This window comes from Rhea americana, unplaced genomic scaffold, assembly GCF_003343005.1.
Source record: "Rhea americana isolate MKP2758 unplaced genomic scaffold, rheAme1 scaffold_63, whole genome shotgun sequence".
Lineage (NCBI taxonomy): Eukaryota > Metazoa > Chordata > Aves > Rheiformes > Rheidae > Rhea > Rhea americana.
Genome location: NW_028186790.1, coordinates 558,062 through 580,225, shown reverse-complemented (window position 1 = coordinate 580,225; position 22,164 = coordinate 558,062). Strand labels below are relative to the sequence as shown.

Here is a 22,164-nt window from a genome sequence, read left to right as displayed (position 1 = left end):
CGCGGCGGGCGCAGCCGCCCTCGCCCGCGCGCCCTGCCGCCGGGGGTATCCACGACCTCCAGTACCGAAAACGTGGGGATATATATATATTTTTCCACAATTATTTGGGTAAAATGTTTATGATCACGGCTTCTTGGYTTCCTCCCCCCCCTTTAGCTGGAGGGGAAATACATTCCGTGGGAGCAGGGGAGAGGTGTCAGCAAGCAGGCAAGAGGTCTCATATCCAAATACTGTATTAGCCTGACTATCCTCACTTACTTTATTTCAAACAAGAAGATACATTTCCAGTTTTAATTAGTCGCACTAAAAGTTTTACAGTTGCTTCTCTTCCTACTAAAATAAAATAAAAAGTTAATTAGGATAAGCTAAAATAACTTATTGGAAGCTACCAGTGTAAGGTCACCTAAAATAGTCTATGGTTATTTATAATGTAGAAATAAAATTTTCCACTGAACGCCCTAACAAAGTTTCAGGTATCTGGCACAGCTGATTTTCGGTCTCCTAGCAAAAATATCTTTCTGCTGAACATTTACACGTTTAACAGGAACTTACTACAGCCTGGAACAGATCACAGCTCAGAGCACTAGAATTTTATTTAAATGGTTATAGACAAATTAATAAAACTACCAGTAATGTTTATGGACTTGCATAAAGGCTGGATGGGATTTTTTAGAAATAGTAATTTATGTTATATATAATCTGGAACTCTGGCTTGGATTTGGCTGAAGTTTAGAACAATCCTGCTGATCGGCTTTCCTCAATTTTTATTTCAGAACTTCTCAGAATTTTAGCACTGGTTGCAAAATGGGTTGTATTTTAAGATTTTAGAGAATCGTCGGAGGTTAGAGAAAAAATGTGCTTGCAGTGCAAAATATGTCTTAACAAACACCTTCAGATCCACTTTACCAAAAAAAAAAAAAATCATTAGTACAGCTACTTTTCCTGCAATTTTGATTTTTTAGCTTTTTTGTTTTTAACCATGCTGTGAATGTAGCCATAATTATATTACTTTTTGCCAGAAAGGTAATGTTTTAAACAGCTCAGTGTTTGTTTACTGTTACATTTATAAAACTTGGGCCCAGCACTTTCCCGTTGTGAGCATCACATGCTCCAGATGAAAAATAATTGTCAAATTTGAAAGATTCCAACCTGGATGATGTTTCCTAAATAAATAGTTTTGCTGCCAGCTTGTTGGGCTGGAATGTGCTGTAAATATGAATACTGAATTTATTTTGAGCTTCTCTATATATGTAAATAGACTTGGTGAAAAACGAATAAATGAATGGGTTCATCGGGTTTGTTATTGTATTGGATATTTTTAGTGTGAGTGACTACAGCAATGTCAGCAATTATTACTATAGTTAAGGGTTCGCCAGCATCCTCCTTCCAAAAACTGCCTCCCCAGAGTTGTTAATTCACTCATGAAAACGAGTATTGAGCCACAAAACCTAACTAAGTTTAACTCTACCCAAGGTTTTGCCCAAACTTCCATTCATTTCAGTGGGAGCAAGATAAGGTCCAGTGTCTGTTGGCAGCACTTTACTTTCACTTTGGTTATAAGTTGACTGTTTGCCTGACTATTCTTTGCTCTTTTTWAAGTAAGTGTGACAAATACTAACTCTAGATTTGCACGTCTAGTAAGCATGCATGCGGCAATGGGCTCTGTGACTACAGCATTCATATTCAAACAAGAAATTGTGCACTACTTTGATTTTTTTTAACTGCTCCGTTCCTGTTCCACTGATTTATGGCCTAGATAAAAGAAGATTCTTTGTGTCCTAAAATTTGTTGAAAGCATTTAATATTTCAGCACCATGCACTGATTTTTTTTTTTTTTTTTAAGTATTTATAGTGCCTGGTGCAAATGCAAGCATAGTGTAAGCTTATACACTGCTGTGTGTAAGCACAGCACTTTCCTTGAAAGACAGGATAGGAAGAGATTGCATTAAAAAAATCAATCTTCAGAATATTACCTTTTCCCACCATATTTTCTAGTAGGAACTGAGGATGGAGAGTTGAGATTCTTACGTTTCTATTTCAGTATTTGATGCTGAATTGCTCCGTGACCTCGAAAAGCCACTTAGCATCTTTTGGTTTTGGTGTAAAAGGGGTAATAACTTTTACCACATATTATGAGAGAGAAAAAAATATGTGCTAAGTTTCCTGAAGTCCAAAGATTAACAGAAAAAAAAAATCTGGTTGCTAATAAGAAACCTGCCATGTTAGGACTGAAAAACTGTTGGCATCTCGAAGGCACATACTGAAATGCACATTATACMAACAACAGCACAAATAGATACTGAAGTCTGGATTTTTTTCTTAATGATTTATATTCTGCTTCTCTTACACAGACGAACTGCAAACCCAGGTCGCAGTCCTTCTGTAGGACTCTCCCGTTTCTCTCCCTGTCTGCAACCTCTTGTGCCTTATTGGAATTCCATGTATTTCAATAAGGCTTAAAGCAGCAAATGACCAAGTTGTGCCTGGGAAGGAAAAAATGTGGTCCTACTTGTCATCTTACAATGACTTTTTAAAGAGAAAGTATGGCCTGTGTTTTCTGGCAGTAAAAATCTGAATGTGTAGAATGATTAGAAGAATTTTTGGCCTTTCTCAAGTAAATTTTATATATACATACATATATATAAATATATATGTATGTATATATTTGCTTTTAGTATACAAACTAAAAAGTAATTCTGCAAGTTGTTATGGACTCTATAGTTAGGGACAAATTGGCTTTTCATGACAGGACTGACTTTGTCCCTTTCCATTAATCCTCCTCACAACTTCTGTATAACTCATTTCAGAATGAGGAAGAAGAGTTTTTCTTCCTTGAATAATTTCAGGCAAAAATCAACATATTATTTTAGAGATTCAAAGGCTAAAAAAAAAAAAAAAGAGAGAGAGAGAAAACTCACATTTTCTTTTCTTTTTCTTATTTCTTTCAGCTTATATAAAAACAGCATGAGCCAGAAACTTCACGGTTATTTTTTCTGTTGACCTCAATGAAAACTGGTTCCCTTGACTAACTGTGGGGAAAGTGGGTGGTATAACTGTTTGTAATTAAAAAGGGTTTATATATTTGGAACCTTGCAGAGTCCCTAAATTTTGCATGCTGTTTTTTAAGAGACTAATGAAGTGCACTCTGGCCAGATACAAGCTCCATAAAGCTCGCACAGAAGATACTACAAAGATGTAAGTGAGCCTTGAGTGGGTGAAGTAGTTTTTAGTGTTGCCAACCACAAGCATTACAAATTCTTSCATTTACTCTCTAATGTCGCAATGCTGAGGATTCCTGTTGTAAATCTTTTCTTCATAATCATGAATGGCAGAAAAAAAGAAATCAGCAGATTCAGTGTTAATAAGATCAATCTAGAAGTTGGAGCAATAGAAAAACACCCAACAGTGCAAGACTTGTTTTAAAAATACTGCAAACATACAACATTGAAAGGGGTGGTGCACTCTTCTACAAAGTGAAATAGAAGAATAAAGTATATGTTAAAATATGGAAAATGGGAAATATACATAAAGTAGATAGTAAACCAACTATTTGAGCAACTACAAAAATCAGTCTGTTCTGACCTTTCTTTCCTGACGTTTCTCTGTCAAATGATGAACTGAGCATGGGCAGGCCAGACCAGAGGATCAAGAACATAATCATATTTATGGCACTTGTAATGCTGAAAATGCTGAGCATCCTGCTTGCATTTTAGCATAACATACATGTGTCCCAAATTAAGCATGATCTTAAGACCTTTACTGCGTGGAGCATAATCTAGGATCAATCACTTAGTCGATCATTGTGGCATTGGCAGCTGTGTCCCAGAAGGCGGCAACATCAATCCCGAAACAAGCCATGAGAGCAGATGACAAAACATTAGACATCAGATCTAGTAATAAAAGACAAAGATCTGGCAGAAAAATATTATAGGTGAAGTTGCCAGCAGTATCTGCAGTTAAGCTCGTCTACCACTTTCCAATATAAGAGCTTGTTTTCACTCGCATAACTTTGCCAAATTTTAACTGTTCAGGATGAGATTTTCAATCCTGAGTCTGCCTTGAGCTGAATTTTTTGGAAACTTTCAACAGCAATAGTACTGCTGCTTCTAAGGCTGGTGTTAAGGGGAAACATATTGTTTCACAGAAGTTAAAAAATTCCTAGAATCATCCTAATATATATTTCAGAGCGAGGACATGAAATTTTACAAAGAAGCAGATARGTTCCTTTTGTTGCCTCTGACCATAAGGATCCACCCGGCCTTGGCCAAGTTATAAGTTTATGAAAATTGTTGAGGTTTTCCTTGCGCATGCTCAATCCAGATTTAGTAGTTGGCAGCTAAATTCTGCAGAGCCTCCACGGCAGCAGTGGAATTGCAAGACTAGATTGGATTTGTAGGCAGTCTAGTCTGACTAATATTCTCTGCACTAGATGTATTAGAGGAAAGGATAAGAAACCCTTGAGTCAGCAGATAGAGATGGGATCTATTCCTCCTTTAAGGTCTCATCCTAGTTAATAGTAGCTTATAAAATACAATCAGAATGACTGTCAGCAGTTCAGTTTTAAACTGTGTCTTTTAGAAGCCTATAATTCAACCATGAAAATTCCTTCCGGGCTGAAATCTGGCTTATACTCTCAGTTCAGAAGTCAAAATTCTATACAGATTTTTTTTTYYTYYTYYTTTTTCTTTTTTTTAGAACACTGTTTTGAAGCGATAGAAAAGAAAAATAGTTGTGTACAAATTCTGGTTATTCCTTTTAAAATGCACTCCCTAATTCAGTTACGGGTTTATTTTTCAAAATGGTAAGTTTTGTAAGTAATAACTAAGCTATTTGTCTCAAATATTAGTCAGGCCCTAAAAGGAACTCAAGGAATTAAAATCTGAATCATTACCACTAGACATTCAAATGAGAATGAGATTCTCCTACCKAGGGATATTAGGAATATTATGATATTAGGTGCTTAGATGATGCAATACCAAAACCCTTTATACAAGTTTATCTTATAAATATTTAGAGAATTTGTTAAATACATATAAAAAAGCAAGACATAAATCCTTCTGTCCTTTTGCAGCAAAACTCGTAGTGACGTCGGTCAGTTAAATGTTTTCTTAATTTAAGCGTAGGTAGGAAGACATAACCTGGACRTATCCATGAGCAACAAGAGGTCCTTGTAGGGAGCAAGGCAGATGCAAAGCTATTCCTGTAGGACCACAGCAGCTCTCATTACTACCAAGCTTCCCTTTGTAGTGGAGAAGATGCCGCAGCTCTTCCCATCCTTGGAGAGCTTTCAAACACACTGTGCTTGGCACCCTGAGGTTAGCATGATCTTCTGCAGATAAAAGTCTGTTACATGAAAGAGCAGATTTCACCACCCCTTTTCTTCTTGGTAAGAAAGAAAAAAAAAAAGGCTTTATTCTAGCTGTAGTTCCACTGATTTCAATGGGAGCCTTCGAGAATAAGGTGCCACTTAGCATAAGGAAAGTGGACACAAGCCTTAAGGTAACTTGCTACTTGGGTTATTCTTCATATCTTTTCACATTTCTATGTCTGAATGCCTAGTTTGCTGAAGAATATCTGGTCTTTCAGCTCTTTGCTTCCATTCCATTTTAAAGAGTGAGAATATGTCTTATTTTTAAGTGTGAGAAAATCATGTTCCACTGTTTTTCGCAGCTGAAGGATATAGACTGAAGAAATCAGAGGAAAACTCTATTTACTAAACACCACATGCAGAATACCACTGATAGTTTTTCTAAGGAAATTTATGACCTGAGTGGAGTAAATGAGYGCCCTTATTCGTAAAGATTGTGCCTGCTTGCTTAGAGACGTTACTGTTCACATTGCTTTTATGCAGAAAGCTACAGTAAAGGGTGATGGTATGTCTAAAATAGGCAGTTGGCAGATCCCTCCCCAAAAGCCATATCTAACATTTACTTATCATGAGATTCTTGCTAGATTATGACACATCCATTCTGATTCAGGATAGAAAGAAAAGATAATGATAGGACAACTACAATTTTTGTAACTAGCATTTTGTCTTCATGCAGACACTTGCACGCCTACATAGGTTTATTGGCAAGTTACAGCATTTTACATATCTGAAATAAACAGAGAGCTCTTAGTATGCTCAAAATGTTCAGCAACTCTGAAGGTAGCCTGGTCTGTGAGGTTGTTTGCTCTCTAGCACAGAGTAAGTGAGACTGGGAGATACAGTCCTCTTCTCCTGGCTGCCCATCCCGTACTCCTACCATTATGCTCATTCCCTGCTCCCCTTCTTCTTGCTATTTTATGCTATGGAACCAGCTGAGAGATAACTGTTCAAAACAATCATAAAAATTAAGTGAGGAGAAGGAACTTTAGGAAGTGTTTGCAAAGCATAGTTTCTCTTGCACAAGTGGCTTTCAGTGGTAGCCCTCTTGATTTACAGTGGAGTGAGAGGAAAATAGGGCTGGTATTATTTGTTAAGTCTGCCTAATGTAATATATGCACACAATATGTGTACTCATTTTCTTTAGACWATCATATGTGAAAATATCAATCCAATCTTCAGTAAAAAATATTTTGAACTATGAAAGCATTCTGCATTTAAAACAAGAGAGTGCCTTTCTGAGTGATGATCCCATGTCCTTAACTCACCCCATTGTATTTCAGCACATACACTACACAATGTCACTGGGGCTTTGCCTTCTCTAGAAAAACGAGCTGCTTTTGACAAGGGGTGTCAAAAATAGTTTTCTATCCTCAGATTTGCTAAGCAGTATTAGAAATGGTTGCTTCACTGGTGTGGACAGGGTTAGCTGAGTTCATTGCTTACTGTAGCAAATCATGCTTGTCGAGGGCTCCCGGGRCAGCTTGCCTGTATAAGGCAAAGAGGATTTGATTCAGACTATGTAGAAGAGTTGGTTACAATAGGTATTGAACTAGGCTGCCTTTGTCCACGCTGGAAGAGCAGTTCTTCTCCCCACATCTGGGATGTGTGGAGTGTGCAGACATTTTGACAACATTYGGCAAAAGCAGTTCATTTTTCCAATGTAGGTGCATACTTATTCTCTGAAATATCCATAGTATTAAAGATGCAATTCAATAAGCCTGGGACAGTGCAAAGTCTACAGTGTTGGCATTAATTAATGGTGACTTTCCATGCCTACATACAATTGCGGTATGTCAGGTGGTTTCCAGTTTTTTTAACACATTGCCTTTATCATCTACATAAACATAGTATGAAAGGCCACAAGCCAGCCATTAAAACTGGATGATTTTTAAGATTATGTAGTCTATTTTGAAGAAAAGTTGACTTTGATACAACATTGTTGGAAGAAAACACCTATGCTATAAACAAGTGACCAATATTTTTATCATGAGATAGGTGACAATGTATAATGCTGAATCTTGTAGCCCCTTTGTATGCTGTTACTAGGAGATGTTATTGTGAAAAGGTGTAAGAAACAAATCCAGAGCCAATCCAAAGCCAGACTGGACCAGGAATCCCTGCTCCTTAGATGTTCGTAATATATTGATCAACTCCATGGGAGCACCATGGAAGAAGTGGCTTGTAATACAAGTTTTCTTTTCCCTGAGTATTTATTCTTGCAGTTGGGCAAAGAAGAAGCTAGCATGCAAGGAAAGAAACTGAAACGAAAGGAGTTTCTTTCAAGCTGATAGAAGAAGGTGCTTTTTTTTGTATGGAACAACTCCTAACTGACCTTTGAAATGAATGCCATAACATACTATTTTGGCCAGAAATGGATTAACATTTGTAGGAGGATTAATATTTTATCTGTTTATCTGTCTGTCGGTCTTTCTTTCTGAATTATCTATGTGGGTTTTTAAAACAGACCAAAGGAAGCTAGCAGCTCTCTCTCACTTATAATTGTATCTGCAGAACTCTAAAACTGTGCAAGATATTTCTCTACTGTTCTGGATGCCATTAGCATTAGCATATTACCACAGAAAAAGAATCTGAAACAGACAGCAAACTTCATAAGAAATCTTAAAAGTCTTCTATCCCCTAGAAACTTTAATCTCGAACAAGTACCTGACTTTCACAAAGCCCTCAAAAATGTATGAACTGTTCAGTACACTCAAAGAGTTGGTGAGAGTCACAGTATTTTTCTGATAATGAGAAAATCCGGAACTACATTAGAGGGGAGAAAGTGATTTTTAGGGAATTTTGAAATCCAATAGAAATTTCAGAGTGGTCAATCTCTGCACTCATGGGATATATATATATATATATATTTACTTTGTTTCATTTTGTTTTGTTTTGGTATTCTCCCTGGTACAGGTTTCTAACAGACAAGATCACATGAGTTGCACAAGTACCATGCATTCATTTTTTGTCTTTCCTCCTCCTGGACATCAGGTGAATATGAACCTTAGAAATAAAATGGTTACTCCAGAATCTAGATGTGCAAATATGCTGTGAGGGAGGAATAAAGAAGACAGTGAGAATGAGGAAAGATCTCAGTAGTAATATTGGTTCATTGGAAAGGGAATCTAGATACATCCTTTTGCTGATCTGAAAACATTCCTTACAGTTTCAAATCAACATCTTAACTTGCTCATAGTTTAAAAAATTTATCCAATCCATTGGTCTAACAGTGTTTTAAAATGCTTCTGTATATTCCATCCTAATGCTGAGTTGAAACTGGTAGAATAAAATTGGGGAGAGGTAGCAAAGAAATAAAAACGTATCTTACTCTGTTTTCCAACTACATAAATGATCAAAGCTGTCAAAGGAGAACGTTATAAACAAAAGGAAGACTGTTTAGAGAAGAGGGAAGATATTCGCTGAAGCTCTGCTGAAGGCAGTGCTTCTTATCCAAAAGAAAGACAGAAATGTGTAATTGCACCCTTACTTTAAAACTAGGTCTTGCCGCTTTCCTGTGTTTTACAGATCACAGGTTATTTTACACTGGAATCTTAGTGCTAAAATCTAAAACATAAGGGCCAAGTTCTGCCCTTAGATACACACACACAACTCCAATGAACTCAAAGAGAGCTGTGTTCAGATGTTTAGCAATGGAATTTGGCCCTAAATATTTAAACATTTATCCAGAGAAAAAATGCTTCTCTGATACATTTGTATCTGATATCTAAAGTGCACAGATTACCACCACTGGGCATCTACATTAATGGATAAAATGTTTTGAGGAACCATAAACTCTGCATTCTGCCTGCTCTGCATGGTCAAATAACATTAATTTGTTTCAGGGCATTGAGGAAATTAAATCCTTAGCAACTTGTGGCTGATGTTATTTATTCTGCAGTCCAGGAGTAACCTGATGCAAATTCCTGGCACTACTCCTATATTTCAAAAAAWTACTGTTTTGAATGTACCTGGTTCTGGAAACTTTCATTATATTAATATGCAATCCAGAAAGGAGTAATGTCCTCCTCTGCTCAAGGGAGCAGAGGGGAGCTGAGTGTACTGGTTAATTCTCCCTTAGCTTTCAAGGGCTGAGGACAAGAGTCCATAGTGATCTAACCATGTGGTTTGGAAATGGTTATGGTGAGAATCCCACCTGCTCTCCACGGCAAAATGACCCCAGATGTATTTCTGTTGAGGATACAAAGGATTCAGAAACCTGCACATTTTGTGCAAGCAACATAATCCTCCAATTTGTATATTTAATATAAGTAAACAATAACTATATATATGTTATTTTACTTGGACAAATGACAGCTGGTATACAGCTGGGTTCCAGGTTCAGACACCTAAATTTAGTATGTCTGCAACACAAATGTTTACATATAGCTGGCTGTTTAATTTCCCAATGTACTAAATGGTGATCTAAGACTTCATTTGCCTGAAATTAAGTATCTAGTGCAATCTGAGATGCCTTGGGTTAGCTAAGGCATCACCATGGGCTGGTGCATATGAGTCAGGACCTACAAGAGAGCCTGTGCTCTTTGGAAARGTAGACAGAGGTCAGATAGGACAGCCCAGAGTATTTGACATGTTATTAGGTACCTGTACGTAGGAAACTGCCCTGAGCCCTAGCAAATGCAATCACTGGATTCTGCAGAGCAATTCTAATGACCAAATACAGGTGTCCACCTTAGGATGAACTGTACTGGTCTATACCTGCATGGTGTTGACTGGGCTTCCCACGACTACAGTGGAAGTCTAGACACTTAGCCCATATGTAGACATCTAATTTTATGTGGCTGCACCTGAAGCTGAATCCTATTCCTGACATCCTAGTTGCCAGAATACCTTACTAGAGCAATGGTTACGCTTTTGGTTCAGGTAGGGTTAAGCTAGTTTGGTCATGCATTTGGGTAGTAAGCTGGTTTCAGTTAAATGGTGGTAGGCAATAGAGCAAGAGTAATGGGCAGGTGTGATTACACGGGTGAAGAATCTCTGATGTTGCTTTGCTTCAGTGAGTTCCTGAGGTCCATACGGACAATGTTTAGCTAAAGTTCCCTAATCACAGAGGTCACTCTTGAATATTTTTGGCTATAGAGGCACAACGCAGAATATTGCCAGAAGGCTGTGACCACTGTAGGAAGCAGGTAGAAACAGAGGCATGTGCAAGCTTGTAAATTTGTTAATAAATCATGGGAAGTTGGCCCTTGTATCCAGTTCTTGCATCACTGAAAACAAGGTAAGTTAAGAATGAACCGGGACTCAGAAATCTTTGTTGGTGCAAATCATGATTTTGGTTTGCTCTGGTGGTTATCTTGGCTGGGATCAAACCCTAAGCCTTACTTCAGATAATATATACAGTTATTAGCACAAGTTTCCTTGATTGCGTACGGAAACTCCTAACCTCATTTGTGGAAGCCATGGTTTTGAAGAGTGTACAATAAAAGTAGCCTTATTTAAGCTGTGGTCTCTGTTAAGGCAATTGATTGGATCAGCTGAAGGAGTTGGTGGCAGTGAAAAGGATCCCTCTGGCCTTTCTTCCAGTGAATTGACTAAGACCATTCAGGAACACAGCTCTAGTTTTATCAGATTTGCTATTTCATTTGTATGCTGCTTACGTAAGGGTGTGTATATGGTGATGGCTTCTGAGAGGAAGAATGCTAGCCTGTGCACCATATGACTGTTACAGACTATATTACAGACTGATGCTCTTGGTCAAAACTGGATGACACAACACAAATTTCTAGCTTCAAGACCATGGTGCTACCTAATTCTGTCTCTCTAGGTCTTTAATTTCCAGGCATTTGAATAGCCTCAAATCTATTTTGTCGTAGGATGCATCATTATTTTCATATTTGTGCTAGTCTGCTCTCCTGCTTTCATCCATACGAGCGAGCAGCGAATAAGAGTTGGCAGCTTCATACTTGACTATTATATTGCAAAGAACACTTTAATCAGCACCCTAATAAACAGCATGCTCAATTAATCGGGACAATTGCCAGCAAACAAATTCACTTCTGTACACTTTGGTGCTGGTAAATGATGGATAAATAGCATTCTTACTGTTGTCTGCAAGTTTATTTGATGCAATTAACAGGTATGGTTTCGTGTTTGTTGGCATGCCTATGCAGTAGCGTTCCGCTTATTTTAAGTAGGTTCTCTGTTCCGATGTAGCTGCTGAAAATAAATAAAAGACAGATTTCCCTTTCAGCATTTGCTTAAAGCAATTTAGTGCTTTTGTATTTAAAAAAATAATTAATGTAACTGAAGGAGCTTTCCACGTATTATATCCCTACATGGCTTTAATAATAAATGTGATAATTTAATTAGCATGCTTCTGTTTAAACTAGTATCAGCTAATAGAACTTTGCAATGGAATGACTTAATAAAGGGAGAGATTTCTGYGGCAACTTTCTAAAGCCACTTTTTTAACCAGGGGCTGCATGATGGTTTGCTTTAAAGTGGTGTTTCCTTGACGGATATCTACAGAAGTACAATCTAATATCTGAAACTGATACATGCTATGATTTACTGTATGCACGTGTCACACTTTCTGTAATTTGGACAGCCTTTGCCAGAGAATTAAATAAAATTGAACACAGCAAACTTTTCTAATCCTTGCATTTCTCCCATATTGCTTCTATGGAGACAGAAAGATGATTGAAAGAAAATAAATACAAGAAGGGAAATGGTGCTGGGGAAATCTCAATGAGAGAGCTTAAAAACAGGATGGCTATGGATCAGCAAAGGGTAGAAACATTTGTGTAATTAAAGGAGGACATCATTTGTGGGTTATCTGAAAAGAATTGCCCATGTTGGCATTTACTTTGACTTGTTGGCAGGAGGAAAAGAAACCACCCCGTACCACTGCATACGGTTCCTTATTAGTTGCGGCTTCTGCAGAGGCCCTGTCTCTTCTTTGGAGTATGCAGCAATTCTTTCATTATATAATCTGTACACTTTCTTTTTTTAAATATTTTTTTTTCTTGTGTGTGCAAATTCTCTTTGCACCAATGCTTCTATACTGAAGTTATTATACCAAAGGAATGCGAGCGTCTAGAGTAACAATGGTTCATTTTCCTTTAATGACTTTGTCGACAGGATGGAGACATTTTTGTGGTGTGATGAATTCACTCGGTCTCCCGTTGTTTTTTCTCCACATGCTTTGGAAAGTCTCTCTCTCTCTCTCTCTTTCTCTGAGAATTGTGGCCATCCACTCCAGCAAGAGCTTCATTACTTTATATTCATTGTATTTAAATGACACCCCAGTGGTACTGACCTCCTGGGATGATTGATGTAAATTATATGCTATGTAGGGGAAAATAAAATCTTTTTCTGACTTTTTATGTTCTGCAGAGAAATAAAAGTGAAAACAAATGACAGAGAAAATCAGGCCTGTTCAAAAGTGAAACTTTGTAAGCATTATGGTTTGAGTAGACTCCAGTTTGTAAAAGTGCTGAGACAGTTTATAATGACCTTAGTATAGGTGACCTGAAAAGGGAAAATAATTTTGTATATGCCCTTTTTTGGTTCTGTAACATGCCTAACCAAAACTTGATCAGCTTTTTTCTTTTTCCTTTCTTTTTCTTTTTTTTTCCCTCCCTCTCTGCAAAGTTTAGATAGAATTCAGTGGGGAGCAGCCACTGCACTTTTACCAACTACACAAACACACAGAACTAGAAGGAACATTCTGTACCCCTGTTTCTTCCTGTCTTAGGGAGCAGATTAGTATCTTCCAGCATTTTTTGCTGTATCAATTTAAGTTTTTATAGCCAATAATATCTATCTTGCTCAGTTCTGCCAGGAGATATCATCATCAGAAGCAGCAATGGYGGGAATGTTCTTTAATCAGCCCAGTTCATCATCAGGCATACTAACTTATATCACTTCTGAACTTGCAACCTCTCACTCTGGGCAACATGATATTGCATTGCAGCAACAAAATTTGTCAGAAAATGTTCTGTCAGTGCCTGAAAAGACACCTTAACAAGTCACTATTCAGGCTCCTGGAAATTATTTCATTCACACCGGCCATGCTTAACCATACTATCCCGGTCATTCCTATACCAAAATTACTTTCTGTAATTGGCATAATCACTTTTCCATTTTTTATGTTTTATGATTGATCTGTCTTACCAAGTCTGATATACATAAAGATATGCATGATACGCACAGAAATGTCAGCAACATGCAGTTCTGTCTTCCTCATTTTAATGCAAGGTTTTGGCCAACCACAGAATTTGCCTACAAAATTCAGCTTTCATGGAAGACTGAGATAACTTGACAGAATGCTTTGTTTTTTCTTTGGGCCAGGAAAATGCTGATTTGGCTGAGCTTGTCCAGGTGTTTTAAAATTTCTAATAGGAAGGAATAGGTCATCTTCCTTGCAGCAATAACTAGCATTTGCTGTAAATGCAAGAATCAACAGCCTTGGCCTCTCACTCTCTAGGACGTTATCTTAGCTGCTTAATGTTTTGCCTTGCTGCTGTTGGTGCTTAGCCTGGTATCAGCTTTGCTTTTATAACCATAAGCAGCAGCAGGATAGAGAGGAGCTGGCAACACTCAGCTGGATAGCAGTGGATAGCAGAATCTCCCAGTCTTCCTAAAGATGATGTGGGAGGTGGAAACGGGAAGGAGGCAATCAGAGGAGAATCACAGGGACTCATCGGATGTTTATATGAAGTAGTAAGAAGGAAGGGGAGTGAATGGTAGCAAATAATAAAAGAAAAAGGAAGGGAAATGCAAGAAAGTGAAAGGAAAAAGTATTCGAGATGATTTTCAAATAAGCTGCAATTCATGTGGCCCCTACAGTGGCAAGATGATTTCAGTTGTTGTTCAGGCTAAGAAAAAAAAAAGAAAACTACAATGTATCTAAAATTGCAGSGTCTCTAGACTGGCAGTTTCTTAGAATGAATGCTAGCAGAAATAACATGGATCTTGTCACATGTGCAGGCAAGAATTTGAATTAAACATGGACTGACAAGGGAAAGGCAAGTCTTGGACTGTAACTTTGGAAGTTATGCTGCTTTCAAACCTTCAGAAAAAGCATGCTTTTTTGTATATGTGATAAGAAGTACTAACAGTTACCCATTTCAGCTCTGCTAACCACATTTAATAATTCCAGTTTACCTGATGAAATAAGTAAGTCTTTCTCCTAACAAATTACACATATCTGGCAGATGAGGAGGAATTGCTGAATGCACCAAAGCCTAGAAATGAGGGGCATAAAAGGAAGAAGCCTCAGTGTTGCCTAATCCTGCCATTTGCTTTCAACCTGCTCAAGTAAGAGAATTCAGGAAAGATGTGATTGCTATTGCTAAACTGGGATGTATGCCACCAAAAAAAAAAAAAAAAAGGAAAAAAAAAAAGAAAAAAAGCAAGCAAGCACAGGCCTTGCTTACACAGGGAAAACCAGGAAAACCACCTGGATACAGCTAAAGACATTTAACCACCCTCATAGGGTTGAAGCAGTACAACTCGCAGCTGCACTAGAAGCTGTGGTAGCATGGATCTGATGGCGATTTTAAGGAAAAAAAAAAAAGGAGGAAAAAAAAAGCACTTGTGTGGAGAGGGCGAGGGAAGGACGCGGCGCCCCCGTGCCAAACCCCTCCGCAGCGCGGCAGCCCGGCACCTGCACGGCACCGTAACCCCCCACCCAAAGGGTGGAAAGCCCCGCTCTCCCCCAGCCTCGCGGTGCTCCGAGCCCCCAAACCCGCAGCACAAAGAGACGCGCGGTCTCCGGGGGAGAGAGAGAGGGGGGGAACCCAGCTCTCCCCGCCACCAGAGCGGGGAGGACGGGTTTCTTTAGCCGCCGGAGCAGCGCTGAACGCCCTTCCCGCTCCTGCGGCCGCCCCCAGGGACGCCCGACTCGCCGGGTAGCGAGGACAGGGCGGGAGCGGTCTGCCACGGCCGCTCCCCTCAGCCCTGAGGCAGCGCCCGCGAGCGCTAACGGCCGCGGGTAACGGCCGGCGCGCGGCGCGAGCGCTAACGGCCGCGGGTAACGGCCGGCGCGCGGCGGCGGCGAGCCCCGCCTCGGCTCCGCCCCTCGCCCTGGGAGGCCGCGGCCGCCACACAGCAGATGGAGGCGGCGGCGCGCCGCGGCCCGTGTGTGGCGGAACCGGCCCCTCCCCGCCGCGGGCGGCGCCATTTTCGGCCCCCCTCCTCCCGCCCCCCCATCGGCAGCGTGCGCCTCCGCGCCGGGGCCGCGGCCAGCGGGGAGGCCGCGGCTGCCTCCCGCGGGGCTCGGCGCGCTGCAGGCGTGCGCGTACGAGGGGAAAGGGACCGAGTTCAGCTCCTTCTCCCTCCCCTCCACTCCCGTCCGCTTTCCTCTCGCTGGACAGGAGCGCCCTGGGGGGGACTGGGCACCGCCAACCCAGGCTGCTCCTACCTTCCTTCCTTGCTCCCCTGCACACCTCAGTCTCCGTCCGCCCCCGGGGGTGAGCCTTTGAGTGAGTCACCAGCGAGGGCAAGATGTTGCTATCGACTAACTAACTTAGCAGGGGTGCTCAAGTGGGGCCTTGAAAAATATTAACCTGGTGGTGTATGAGCAGTGTTACCTGTCTCTCTCTCTCTCTCTCTCTTTTTTATTTTATTATTGTTTTTTAATCGCTTCAAGGCAAGAGGAGGGAGGGGGCAGCTGGGGAGCAGGTGGGGGCCAGGCCGGGCCCATGCTGCCCGCAGACGGTCAGCCTCGGGGGTTTCGCCTCTCCTAGGCTGTGCTGGCTGGAGAGGAGCGGTGCGAAGCGCGAGCACTGCTGGGATATGTGGCCAAGAGCCTCGCGAAGCGCTGCCTGTGCTGACTTCCCCGGGCAGAGCTGGCCGCTGCCAGTTAATTCTGCTGCGGTGCCTGAAAACAGGCCGTTTTAGGCCAAAAAGTGGCAGAACTGGGGGTTGCCCCCTCTCCCCCCGCTGGCAGCTCACGGCTTTTGCCATGTTTCTCTCTYGCATCACTTCTCTCGCAGCCTGTTTTGTTATATGTGTTTGCCCTGTCCTGTTTGCTTGTARCTAACTGTGGGGATGTTTCTAGAGCTTTTTATTGTAACTGGGAACTGTACCTGGGGTTAGGCTTTGGCCTAGGGTGTGCTGCATGCTGTTGAGCATTAATTTTTTCCTGTGTCTTTGATGCTGTGAAATGTCAGTTCTTATTTTTCTGTAGAGGAGGTGGATTTTGTTTATTTTGTGAAAGCAGGCATAGCAGTTTATAGATAAAAGTATTTTGAGAGTATATGACCTTAAAGAAGTTATTGGTGAATRTTTAAAAACCTAGGAATAACTGCTAGTCTAGAAGAATGCTTTTCTTTGTGGACCTTCAGTGGTTTTGATTAGCATTTGCTAACTATATTTTCCTATGGCCTGTATACAGATCAACTATTTATAATTATCTAAAAATTACAYAATGAAATCTTTGCAGTCTATAACTGCAAAGCATAATGTACATGCAAGATATGTTTCTATATATGTGAAGGGGAGGTAAGAGCCTGGTGTTGTGGACAACCAGCTTAGCTGTATGGCGTTAGTATTAATGATTTACTGTGACATGACAAGTTTTCTAAGAGTAAATCTGTGCAAACATTTGTGGTTTAATTGGTGAGATGCTTACATTTTTTTTYCCAAAAGTCTTTGAGATAACTCTCACRTTGTTCTTTCTTGGTATAGGCCTTCTCTYTTTCCTCCAGACTTAAGGCACTRCCTAAGTACAGTGCTAACTAAGTTGGCAGGGTGCAATGCACCCTGCTTCTTTCCATTTCTGCATATTTTTCTTTATTATTGGACAGATCCAAATGCTACGGAAGGCCATGTATTTTTTTTGTGTTAACTTTGGTGGATTTTGGGCTGGCTCAAACTTGCATGTTACTAATATGTAAATCAGATTTTTTTTTCTTCTGGTGCCTATTTGTCCCGTGTATTGTTGCTGTGTAAATGGGAATGCTGACGCTACAAGCAACGTTTCCAATTACAACAGTATTTATTTATGGTTTTCTGAAAGCTTCACCTCTGTGAATTATATGACTGTGCAAGGATGTTAGGTTTAATTTAGATAAAGGAATTCCTAGCCCTGATGATTCTGGAGAAAATCCTGAGGTGTAACTAGAATACAGTAAAAAGACAGAAGGAAGAACTGCAAAGCCATGTTTAACACTGTTCAGTAGCCTTGGTTCATGCAAACTTAAAGTATTTGCTAAGCCTCTGAGCATTGTAACCCACTGAATGACCCTCCTGAACTTAATTTTGAATAATATAGAATKAAACTGTCTGAAATTTGATTAGTGAATTAGTAACTTGTCAGYATAAACAAGCTATAATTTAGTAAGCTGTATGTGTTTTAGGAATTGCTTACATACAATACTTTAGAGCAATASTGATCGTTGATCATGTTGTTGCCATCCTAAAGTGATGCTCTCAAGCAGTGAGATCCGCTAGACAGTGTATTACTGGCTCATTGTTGCTAGGGTGCTTTTAAGGCATGAGACCAAACCCAAATGGTGTGATTATCCCATAGAAATTAATTGAGTTGACTCTCTTGTGACTGTGAAAAGTCCAAATACTTTGAGATATGAAGTAGGTAAAGAACAGGAAACTAGTTAGACCTATATTCTCATGGTACCGGACAACAGAAACACAAACTTCTGGGAGCTGATCAGAAAACTGCATGTCAAAGGTACCGTAGCCAATGTTGGTTAGGTCTGCATTTTGTATTTCAAAAATTGGTATTTAAAATACTACAGGTAATCACTGTTATTTTGAAATTGTCTTCTTAAGTGTTCATTTGTAAGGTAAGGCAGGATAAATTCCTATTTATAGATAATATTTGGCTGTTCTCTACCCTTCTATTTTGCATACGTTTGCGGTATTTCATTTGATTACAGTCAGAAAGTCACAGAGTTAGCTGAGAAATTAATAGTTCAAACAGCTCTTCAAACTGTCATAAAAGAAGTAATGGTAATGATAAAAAGAGGCCAATACATTGTATTGAAGGGACTGTTTTCTAAAGCATCCAGGTGTTGGCTGAACTCTTTGGAGGTCTGTATTAGGAATATTTGTGATTGATGTTGGGATTATTAGCCAATGTTAAATGCTTTTAAAGTTGTATGTTTAAGATGAGGAAAAATAGGTGTTTTCAGGAAGTAGAAGGCATTTTAGTATGAATCTAACAGACCTCATTTGTGTTTGTGAAATCTCTGAAGGAGCTGGTGTTCTGGATGTTACTGGATTACTATTAGTCTCAATTATTTTAAATGGTTTGTAATTTATATTAGCAACTGAATCCTGTTAGGCCAGAGGTTTTAATTGGGCTAAGTGTTGTGTGAGTAAGTAACAACAGAGGTAGACATTTTCTACTCTAGGGAGTTTAGATTTGTGATGGCAAGCAGTGATTTCAGAAAGGACAGGAACAGTTGTATGACAACAAAAATAGGGAAAATCCTTTATGATCTCAAACTCCTTTCTCTTCATAGTCTGGGGCAAAGTATGAAAATCCTGATATACTAGAGTTTTCAACTAAAGGCTGTGTAGAACTATATTATGAAAGACTTTAAACTGTGTTTCAAGTGGTAGACTAAAGACAGTGCATGGTGATGTGGAAGGAAGAGAATTAATGTGAAGGGCTGGGAATATGAGATTCGGTAATATCATGTTGAAAGGCACAGAGCGGATGGGAGTAGGTGCAGGAGAATTCTAGAAAGAGAAATAACACATAGGAAAGAATAATTTAAAGCTAAAGGTAAGAAAGGAGTAATTTGGTTACACTTTAGAGAGAATGCAACTATGATGAAACCTCAAATTTTGAGTTACCCTAGATGGAACTAAAGGAAAATGGGAAGATGATCAATGGATTTGCTTATTGACAAACACTGATAGAACTATCTTGAGGTCTGCATGCTCAGATGTGAATGTTTTACTATTCAGAAAAAGCAAAATATTGAGTGAGTTATGAATTGGCATTTGTTCGTCTTTACATGTCAGAGTCATGTGTATAAGTTCCAAAAGATTTGAAGCCAACTTCTATCAATAGAGTTGTAGGCACATTTTGAATTTACTCTACTGAAAATTGCCACTGGTTATGTCAGGAAAAATATGGCTGATAAATTGCATGCCTATACAATTATTTAATAATTAGGAAGGAAGATTCAGAATAATACATTTTTAAAGATGATTTCTAGTCCAACATTGTTATGGCTACAGCACCTGGATTTGGAAACTATAGAACCTTTTTTTTTTTTTTTTTTTTTTAATGAGGATATTGTTTTGTTAAAGCATCCTTAGGAAGAAAAAGAAACTGTCCTTGATGCTTAATTTGTAGTGCTGTAGACTACCAAGAGGGGCATGGAGTTCTGCAAGAAGTGCTGTGCATTCTGTTGAAAGGGAGATGGGCATACACACATTAAACGCACTTTCCCTGCTCTTGGTAAAAATTCACTTTTGGGGAAGGATAGAGCTCTGATTAGAATTCAGTCAGAAATTRTACAAAAGATGTGTTTGTAAGTATATCCAAATGTGGAGACACATCTCCCATGTAAGATTATGCTGTGTGTTTCCCARTCTCAAACAAAATAGTTGCATCTGTGTGTTAATGCGCTTTCAGTAGAGTAGTCCAGACCATTCTGTTGTCTGTTTCAGAAGCAGTTTAAATAAGTGTCATGTCAAGTTGTCATAGGTGGACAAACAGTAACTTGAAATATGGGGAAATACAGAGTAATTTCAAGAAAAATACAGAGGTTGTTACATATAACAGAATCGGAGAGTTTAGTTTGTAATTGGTTAGGTCTAGTGAGTTTTCTTTCCCTGCAAAAGCCATGAGAGAGAGAGTTGTACTTATTTACGGCTTTGATCTAAATTCTTCAGCAAAACTAATACACACGGATGCTCTCTCCATGTATTAATCTGTAATCATCTGTTATCATATGCGGAAATGATTATTTACAGCCCCAGGGATGCAAAACAGGACCTTTGTGAAGATTAAAATCAGTAATGTAGTTTTTACTCTTTTGTGCATTTTATTTCCAGCGTGAGATCCGCTGTTGAGGACAATTTTGTCTAAAATCTGTATGCCTAGAGGCATTTGAGGGTTTGTTTTACTCTCTTCATTTCCAGACATGCATGTTTCTTCTGTAATTTCTAAATGGAAATGAATTGACTGAGTTACCTTATAAATGGAAAGGGGGAAAATGATGTTCCAAGTATACTTCATTCCAATACAGAATGTCATGGTTAAAGATGAGGTGCTGATTTGTCTAGGTGGTGACTGAAGTTTGGCTGTGAATTGACAGCTGTAAGATGAATATTTCTGTTACTTGCTTTCAGATAAAACTACTGTAAGAATCTAGTGTATTGGGTAATAAGAAGAAGCAGCAATAGCAAATGCGGTATGTTCTCCTTAGCAAGAACAGTGCATGCATTCCACTTTGTGATACTTTGTTAATTGAATCAGAAATGAAAGCAAGCTCAGATTGCATCTCTAGCTTTGAACAATATCATTGTATGCAGACCTAACACAGATGTATCACTGCCTGCCCACAGATTTCTTGTAATCCTGGACTCTATCTGGCTCTCCCTTGAAAACTTGTTCCTTTGCTTTATCTGCCTGCTTTTTAAGAGGCCAAATTTAYGGAATTCGTCTAATTCCCTATAAGCAGCACTATTTTTTTCTGTTTCTATTATAAGAAGGTAATAGTTACTACGCCGCCCTGGACAGCTTAGAGGCTGATAGAGGGATTGTATTATTTTSAGTCATTCATCTATTGTAAAATCTAGGTCATCCTTGCCCTGTGCTTACGTGAGACATCTTGCTCCAGTGTGTTTCTAGTTCTAGCCTGCTTGTACAGCTCAGGAGAGCTTAGGGACTTAACAGGCAGTGTTTACATTTTTCAGTTATTCCATGATACTGGGATAGTAGGTGATCAGTGAAACAATATACGTATTCCAGTATTTGGAATGCAGTATTTTGTTTATTCATTTTTAACATCTCCAGCCCTAGAAGACTGTTTCTTGCACTTTCTTGTGTGCTGCTCAGCCCATGCATTCAGTAAAATACTTGGTGGTAACATTCTGGTTAACCTGATTACTGTGAAGTACAAGATGTGAAATCAAAAGCAGTAATTTCAATGTTATATTAACTCATAATCATCTTGGCATTCACTTCCTTTCTTCCTGTTTTGCTTGGTTTATAGAGATGAAAATATGTCAGTCTTTAGCTTTTTGCATGGTTTTAGGTTATATGCAAAATGTATTTATGTAAGGCGAGGAGACTGATGCAGTATCCACATCAGATGTAGGTTAGCTGAATTAATTTTTACAAAAGTAAATTCTACAATAATGCATTTAATGTAGGAGTTAGTGCAAGAATGCTGCTGCCCCCCCAATTCTATACCTTCCTTCACYTATGTCAGAGACATACCAGTTAATTTATAAAGTCTCAATGAAAAATAGAGAAGACCTATGTGATTCAGCAAATGCTTTGAAAACACTGAAAAAGAATGCATTTGCTGACTGTTATTATGCCCAGTTATACTCAAAACCTCTGTTAAGCCTTTCTGATTCAAATTTCTCTTAGGAGAACACAATTTTATTTAAACTAATGCAATGTAGGCTTAGGTCCATTCAGTTTTTACAGAGCTAGAGCTGCAGTAATATAAATGTTTGCTCTTCTTGATTGAGTTTAGATCAATAAAATAACAGATCTAGTAGAAAACATTTTCTGTAATGAGTCTTTGAATGCACCGTTCTTTAAATCCTCATGGCAGAATTTGGCAACAGTGGTCAGTGAACATATTTGAATAGCGTTTCAAAGTACAAGGTGG

At 39.2% G+C, this 22,164-nt stretch overlaps 1 protein-coding gene across 6 annotated transcripts in view; it reads left to right on the top strand.

Annotated features, from left to right (window-relative positions):
* The first annotated feature begins 15,543 nt into the window (after positions 1-15,543).
* The window catches only part of SUPT3H (SPT3 homolog, SAGA and STAGA complex component), a 295,229-nt gene continuing 288,608 nt past the window's right edge, over positions 15,544-22,164 (top strand). For 5 of the 6 annotated variants that reach the window (XR_014897737.1, XM_085320407.1, XM_085320406.1 and 2 more), the window contains exon 1: positions 15,544-15,816. The gene's annotated coding sequence lies outside the window, so the exon portion shown is untranslated. The remainder of the gene's footprint in view (positions 15,817-22,164) is intronic. The other variant, XM_085320404.1, reaches the window with a different exon arrangement.